Below are 8,497 nucleotides of genomic sequence, written 5' to 3'. Positions count from 1 at the left end.
TTGCGCTTAGAAGTGCCGAGCAGTCAGATCGGCACCACCAAGCATAGCAATCACAGCAGCCGGAGTCAGAGGCGATGACCGAAGTCATACCGGAGCCGAACTCGATGACAGTTCAGCTGTACGAAGACGATCCATCCAGAACGGTTAAGATCGGCTTCGCGGGAACGCCCCTACTTCGGGAAAAAACCATCCAGCTCCTCAAGGAGTATAAAGACGTCTTTGCATGGTCTCCGTTGGACATGACCGGAGTGCCCCCCGAGGTAATCACTCATCGGTTAAATATTGATCCTTCAGTCCGGCCGATAAAACAGAAGCAAAGACTCTTTGCGGCAGAACGAAGTCAAGTCATCCATGACGAAGTCCGTCAATTATTGAAGGCGGATGTGTTATTCGAAGTGAAGTATCCTTCGTGGGTGGCCAATCCTGTCATGATCAAGAAAAAGGAAGGAGGATGGCGGATGTGCATAGATTTCACCGATCTAAATAAGCACTGTCCCAAAGATTGCTATCCCCTTCCGAACATAGATAAAAAAGTAGAAGCTTTGATAGGCTTTGAAATTTTTTGTTTTCTTGATCTGTACAAAGGATACCATCAAGTTTTAATGGATGAGATTGACGCTTCAAAAACGGCCTTCATTACTGATTTCGGCATTTTCGCTTATAAAAAGATGCCATTCGGTTTAAAGAATGCCGGAGCCACTTATCAAAGGATGGTAGACAAGCTTTTTCGGCACCTGATTGGAAAGGAGGTCGAAGTGTATGTTGACGATATAGTCGTCAAAAGCAAAAGCACTTCGGAGTACGAGCACAACCTCAAGTCCACTCTCGACGTGCTCAAGAAAGCCAACCTCAAACTTAATCCCCAAAAGTGTACCTTTTTGGTAGATTCGGGAAAGTTTCTGGGTTGTTGGGTTTCAAAGGACGGACTCAAGGCAAACCCCTCAAAAGTTCAAGTCGTTCAGAACATGGCAATGCCGAAGTCCATACATGACGTGCAAAGGCTAACCGGATGTCTAGCCGCACTGAATCGATTCCTTTCCCAAGCAGCCGAAAAGCAACTGCCGTTCTTCAAGGTGTTGAAAAAGGCACCAAAGTTCGAGTGGGGAGCCGAGCAGAAAAAGGCCTTTGACGAACTCAAAAGTTATCTAGCCGAGCTTCCTATTCTCTCTGCTCCAACCGAAGCCGAAGTAATATTCTTATACTTAGCGGCATCGGATCAAACCATCAGCGCGGTGCTTGTACGAGAAGAAGGCCTAAAGCAGCTTCCCATCTACTTTACAAGCCGAGCATTAAGAGGTCCAGAAACAAGGTATCAACCTCTGGAAAAAATTGCTCTGGCATTAGTAAATGCAGCAAGGAGACTGCGGCCATACTTCTATGCTCACAAGGTATGCGTCTTAACTGATCTGCCACTTCGGCAAGTGTTGACCAAACCAGAAGCATCAGGCAGAATCGCCAAGTGGGCTATAGAGTTGGGAGAGCACACAATTGAATATCTACCTCGGAAAGCCATCAAGGGACAAGCCTTGGCAGATTTTCTTGCAGAAGCAAAGTTCGATCAAGCAATTCCTGTTATTGCCGAACAGAAGAATTCTGCCAATGCCGAACTAGCACAGCCCTTGGAATCCGAAGTAGAGCCGCCGGACTGCTGGAGCGGATTCGTAGATGGAGCTTCAAACAAGATGGGAAGTGGAGCTGGTATTTTACTTGTCGCTCCCGACGGACACGAGGTAACCTACTCACTTCGGTTCCTATTCCCCACTACTAATAATGAAGCCGAGTACGAAGCCCTCCTGGCCGGACTCCAGTTAGCGCAAAGTCTGCTCGTCAAATCTCTCAAAGTCCATTGTGATTCACAAGTCATAGTAAATCACATGTTGGGTACAAGTGAAGCTCGTGACGAGAGAATGAAGAAGTATTTGGACAAAGCGCAAAGCATCAGCCGAAGTTTCTCCTATTTTCGGATAATCCGCATTCCCAGAGCGGAAAATAGCCGAGCAGATACCTTAAGTAAGTTGGCCTCAGATCCGAACTCAAAGGCGGAAGAATTAATGCATCGAAGCATTGATGAAGCCGAGGTACATTCAGTATCCAGCTCGCCGAACTGGATGACGCCGATCTTGCAGTATCTGGATCAAGGACAATTGCCCGAGGATAAGAGAGAAGCTCGGAAGATCACATGCCGAGCACTTCGGTACGAACTTCATGAAGGAGTCCTCTTTAGAAAGTCTTATCTCCAGCCGTTATTGCGGTGCGTAGGACCAGAAGAGACGGACTACATCCTCAGAGAAGTTCATGAAGGATCGTGCGGTAGCCACATCGGAGCCAGAGCTTTAGCAAAAAAAGTTCTGAGATGGGGATATTATTGGCCAACCATGGTACAAGAGGCAGTGCAGCTCGTCAAGAAGTGTACGAAGTGCCAAATTCATGCAAATGTCCCAAGGATGCCGCAGACCGATCTATACACTATGCAAAGCCCTTGGCCTTTCATGCAATGGGGCATAGACATAGTGGGACCACTTCCTCAAGCTCCTCGGCAAATGGAAATTCCTATCGTTGCCGTGGACTACTTCACGAAGTGGGTGGAGGCTGAACCATTAGCTACGATAACGAGCTCAAAGGCATTGGACTTCGTCTGGAAGAACATAGTGTGCCGATTTGGCATACCCCACATCCTCATCTCGGATAATGGGACTCAGTTCACCGACAAGACGTTCAAGAATTGGTGCCAAGAGCTGAACATTCAACAGCGGTTCACTTCGGTCTCCCATCCCCAAGCAAACGGACAAACGGAAGTAACGAACCGGATTCTGGATGAAAGGGTTAAAAGCTCGGTTAGAACAAGCCAAAGGACAATGGGTAGAAAATCTCCCTCAAGTCCTATGGTCCTATCGAACTACACCCAAACCTCCAACGGTGAAACTCCGTATGTCTGGTGTACGGCACTGAAAGCCGTAATTCCGGTGGAGATCGGCGTACCAGTCCCCGAACTCTAAATTTCTCCTCAGAAATGAATGACGACGGACTGAGAGCAGAACTAGATCTCGCCGAAGAAAGAAAGAAGAGAATTGGCGTGCATAAAAGCAGCCAAGTATAAGAGCAAGTAGCCCGGTATTATAACCAAAGGGTGAAAAAGCTTCAATTTCACGTGGGAGATTCTCGTCTTGAGAACAACGAAGTAAGTAAGCCGAGCAGAAAGCTGGGCAAACTCGAGCCCCACATGGGAGGGTCCGTATCGGGTGTCAGAAGTCCTCGGCCAAAAGGGTCTTATAAATTGACCTACATGTCAGGAGAAACAAGTACCCCGAACATGGCACGTCTCCAACCTCAAGAAGTTCCAATTGTAAGAGACAAAGTCGGTCAGCTTGTCTTGTGTCGAGTTCGGTCATAGGGGCTACATGTTTTTATTTGTTTGTTTTTACCTTGTACCTTTTACTTGTCGTTTTTTCTAAAAAGTTAAAGTTTTTCTTTCGTCTTTTCATTTTTTTCTCTATGATGGTTTTGTCTCTATGTGCTTGTCGTCTCTTACAAATGGTACCAAGGTATATCGTTCTTTAAAGACTGATCCCTTTTTAGATCGATTATTAAGACTATTGTGAGTCCAAGCTTCTAAGGAGGATATAAGACCACAATTCAGCTTAACAAGCAGTCCGTCTGAAAACGAACTGCAATAAGCCAACGATTGTGAGTCCAAGCTTCCAAGGAGGATACAAGACCGCAATTCAGCTTAACAAGCACTTCGTCTTGAAACGAACTGCAATAAGGGAAAAGTCCGATCCACGCGATAAACCTCGCCGAATTAGGACGACCAAGTTCGGTCAAAGAAGTTTACCTCATAAGACCGGGGACGACCATGTCCAGTCAAAGAGGTTACTGCATAAGACCACTTCGGTTAACTGGGAAAGTCCGATCCACGGCGATAAAACTCGCCGAATTAGGACAAGGGAAAGTTCGATCCCGGCGACAAAAATCGCCAAATTAGAACACAAACCAAGTCCGGTCAAGATGTTTTATTCATCAGACCATAAGACGAGTCGGTCAAAGATGTTATTTCATCAGACCCAAGACGAGTCCGGTCAAAGATGTTTATTTATCAGACAAAGACGAGTCCGGTCAAAGATGTTTATTTCATCAGATCAAAGACGAGTCCGGTCAAAGTGTGTTATTTCATCAGACCAAAGACGAGTCGGTCAAGATGTTTTATTTCATCAGACCAAAGACGAGTACGGTCAAAGGAATGTTTACTTCCCTAAGACCAAGGACCAAGTCCGGTCAAAGAAGTCACTTCATAAGACCGAGGACAAGTACGATGAAATTTTTTCGCTAAGCTTGTAAATACAGTGTTAGAAGCGAAAACAAAATTTCATTTTTTCAAATCTTGTTCGGCATACAATCCGCTACCCTACAAAATGGCGTTACGCTATTACAAAGGACTATTCTACTGTCCAGGGTTGCTGAAGTTAAGCCACCTATCTGCAAACACCCTCTGGAAGCCGAGTTCGGTTTGTTCCGAGCAGATGAAGAATAAGCAGGTCGACGAGATGCTATCCTCGACCCAACGCCTCTCCCCAGGCCCGAGAAGTCCTAACACTCGGCGATTTGAGAGTCTCTGCAATAAGCATCTGCTGATCGTGCTCGCTCATAGTCACAACTCCTCGGCGAATTCAGTACGTCCCTGTCTTGACGATTCCGGTGATCTGAGCCCGTTCTCGTCATTGACGTTTCCGGCGTGTGCCGGAGTTCGTTGTTGACTGGGAGGTAGGATTTTGAACAAGGGAACCAGAGGTTTGATCTGGAGTGCGAGCATCTGTTTGCCACGATATGCCGAAGGAATCTTTCTATGGAGGGGGGGCCCGAGAAAGAACAATGTCGTACCGAGAAGCCCAGCGCCGTAATGATTTCACAACTTGCTGGCAAGCCGAGCTCTCCAGCGCATTGTTCCTCCGGAGTACATGATATTCCTCCCACAGTTCGTCAACTCGACTCTGAACATCTGATATGGTCAAGCCCCCCGCGCACACGGATGTAATCCTCGTACGCAGTCCTCTCAGCAATGGTCGTATTCAGCTCGGCCTCCAGATCCTTCTTATCGGACTCTAAGTCCTTATTATCGGCCTCCAGCTTCACTAAACGAGCCAGAAGCTCGTCATTCTTCGTCTGATCGGCTATAGCTCTTTTCTCAGCTTCGTCTAAAGCCGAAGAGTACAGCCGTTTCCAGTGAAGTATCTCCATCTCCTGAGTACCAAAGCAGCTATACGTTAGTTCGGCAGATGTACCGAGCAGATAGTAAAATACTACAGGAATAAAGGCGAGTACGAAAAGCTATACGAAGACAAGTGTAGAGAATTTTTCATTCACAGGAAATTTTTTACACTAGGAGGGCTTCAAGGCCATTTTACAAGGAAGAAAACTAGACTTCTCCGGCTCCTTGGTCTGGTTCAGCTTCTTTCTCCTGAACTACCTCAGCCCCGGCCTCGTCTCCTTGCCGGCCTCGCCTCCGACCTCCTGTATCGGCCTCCTTCTCCGGATGCCCGGCCCGCTCGACTTCGGCCTCACAGCTCCGGCGGCTCGGCCTCACCCTCTCCGTTGTAAGTCGAAGCGGGTGAAACGGGTCCCACGGAGGCAAGATAGCCTCCAGGTTCTCGTCCCGATCAGCTCGGCAACTCCGGATTCGAGGTCTGCAGGAAAGCAGGACCGAGGATGAAGCGAGCTCCTCAAGGAAGCGGCAGATTCTGAAGCCGAGCTGCTATCTCTCGGCTGTACAGAGGCAGCACGACGTCGGCCCCCTGCTCGCCCTTATCGGCAATTAGCCTTACCAGACTACCGACAAAGGCCGAGAACTGGCTGCTCAAAAAGAGTTTCTCCGTGTAAACACGGAGAGCCTCCCCTTGGCAACCACGGCAGCAGCATCGCTCCGCTTCGTCTGCTCCGCTGGATGACGAGCTGGTTTTTGGCAAACTGAGCTTCATCCTGGGCCGAAATCCTAGCAGCTCTGGCTTCTCAAAGTTAGCCTCAGCCTGTTCGGCCCGATGACAAGCAGCCGCCAACTTCCTCTGCATTCTCGGCATAGTCATTGGACGCTTTGGAGAGTTCGACGGCGACGAGCTTGGAGAGCATATCGTTCCTCTGAAAATGAATAAAAGAAAAAAGTCAACAAAGGGGGCCACAAAAAATACAGGAAAAAAGCAAGGCCAGAAAATCAAGAAGAGAATTCACCTCGGCGAAGTCCGTGGGCCATAAAAACGGCTCACAGATATGTTCCGAAGGAGGCGCCAAGACCACGTCTTTCTCTGGCGCTCTCGGGGCTTCTGGGTCTTCCCCTTCCCTTTGCCGAAGTCGACTCCGGCTTCTTTGGATCCGAAGAGGTTTTTTGCCTTTCGGATCCTCTCGGCATCAGACGCCGAGCGGGGGCCTTCTCCACTCTCCGGCTCCTTGGACTCCGAAGATTTGCGGCTAGCCTTACTCAGCATGTACACTGCCAAAAAGCAAGAAAGCAAAGTCAGATTTTCTTCGTTTGTTAAAGCAGTAGAGCACAAAGATAAAGAGAAATCCTCACCCTCGGCCTCTTCGTCCGAAGACGAGATGTCGAACACGACGTCGCGCCTTGACGAGCTCAGACTCCGTGTATTGTTTCCTAACTATGGGAATGTTGAGCTCGCCATCGAGCTCGTCCAACGGTTCAGGCCGAGGGTGACGGATAACGGACTCCGGCCCTCTCCAGGGAAAACTAGGAGCCGCGGTCCTATCATAGTAGAAAGAAGCGATTTTGCCACTTCGGCCACTTCGTTTTACAAAAGGCTCTAAAGGGCTGTAAAGGGATCAAGTAAAACCAAGACCCCTTCCTCTTAAATTGAAAGAATTTAAGGATCGCCTTCAAAGACAAATCCCTTCCTAACCTACGGAGTTCGGCAGCGAAGGCCGACAAGTGCCTCCAAGAGTTCGGAGTCACTTGGCCTAAAGGAAGCTGAAAAAATCTAGTAAATCTATAAAGGCAGAAGGGAGGGGAAACGAAGCCCGCATTCTAAGCAGGCCTCGTACACGGTGGCGTACCCTCCGGCGGGGAGTCAGCCCTATGATCACCGTCAGGTACCACCGCCTTCCCCCAGGAAAAAAGTATTTTTCGGGTAGGGATATCACAGTATCCTTACTCAAAATACTATGGAAATACTCTACAGTCTTCTCCCCGGACTCTTTCCGGCCAGAAGACCCTTATCCCCCCCCTTCCTACCGCTACCCGACTCCGAAGAAGAAGAAGACTTTTCTTACTTTTGAAGATGAAGAAAGTCGAGAAGAAGCTCTTGAAAGCGGAAGAAAATTTCTCGAAAAGAGAGAGTATAGAAGACGCAACAGCAAAAGTGCTTCAATGATGAAGAAAGGAGCATATTTATCAGATTCGGGAAAGATTTCGAGATCGTTGCGCGTTTCGAATCCCACCTTTTCAGGATTCAACGGCCGGATTTTACTGTCGCATTTAATGCAGGCACGCGCAAGGCACGCCCCTGACGTCAGCCTCCCCCTTACCATTATCCAGAATGCCGAAGTGACTCACCTCGCCGAAGTGATTCACTCCGCTTTCGGGGGGGGGGGTAGTGATGGGGTACGAACTAAACCCTAATGGCAAGCCAAGAACTAAACCCTAATGGCAAGCCCAATAACAGTGACGGCCCATCAGCCCAGAGCCCAAGAAAGAGAATCTGTTCGGCACCAAAGAGTTCGGCACGACCAAAGAGTTCGGACTCAGCCTACAGCTCGGTAAAAGCCGACCAGTCAAGCTCTCCTCTCAGATCGGCAAGAGTTGATCGGTAAAGTCCAGCAGTTCGGTCTCAGCATTCGACCGAACTAGGAGTTTAGTGGACTCATGAAAGGCCTCCACGACCTCTACTATACCCACGATCTATTTAGTGGTATGAAGCAGTTATGAGCAGTTATTGCTCACCCACGATCTTGTTAGTGGGGCTGCAAACCACGATCCTAGTTCGATGTATAAATAGAACTTAGATCAGATAGAAAAGGGTTAAGCTCTCTAGAGATAAAATCATATAGCAAGTCTGTGTTGTAAGCTGTAATCCCAGATCAAGCAATACAATCTTGCCCTCCCTTCTTCCCGTGGACGTAGATTTACCTCAGTAAATCGAACCACGTAAATTCACCGTGTCGTAATTTATTTTTACGAGCATTCATCATCATCAATAATTCGCGGAATCATCAGTGACAGACTGAGGCTTGAATTAGGATATATCTTCCATGTTCATTATTTAACTTCGTTTTCATTTATGGAATTGAGTTAATTAAGTTATCAGACAATATCGCGAGTCGAAGATCGAGTCGTGAACCAAAAGCACTATAAATAATTCGACATCTGAATAATTTGCTAGTCTTAATTCCAGCATCTGGTATTTATCTGAAAATTAGTTAGCTACTCATGGTGATAAAAATATGGGATAAATGTTAGAGATGATTGAGCGTGAAGTGAAGAATGGTGTTGAAAGATATGAAG

The sequence above is a fragment of the Salvia splendens genome, chromosome 3, assembly GCF_004379255.2.
Source record: "Salvia splendens isolate huo1 chromosome 3, SspV2, whole genome shotgun sequence".
Taxonomy (NCBI): domain Eukaryota; kingdom Viridiplantae; phylum Streptophyta; class Magnoliopsida; order Lamiales; family Lamiaceae; genus Salvia; species Salvia splendens.
This window is presented reverse-complemented; position numbering follows the sequence as displayed.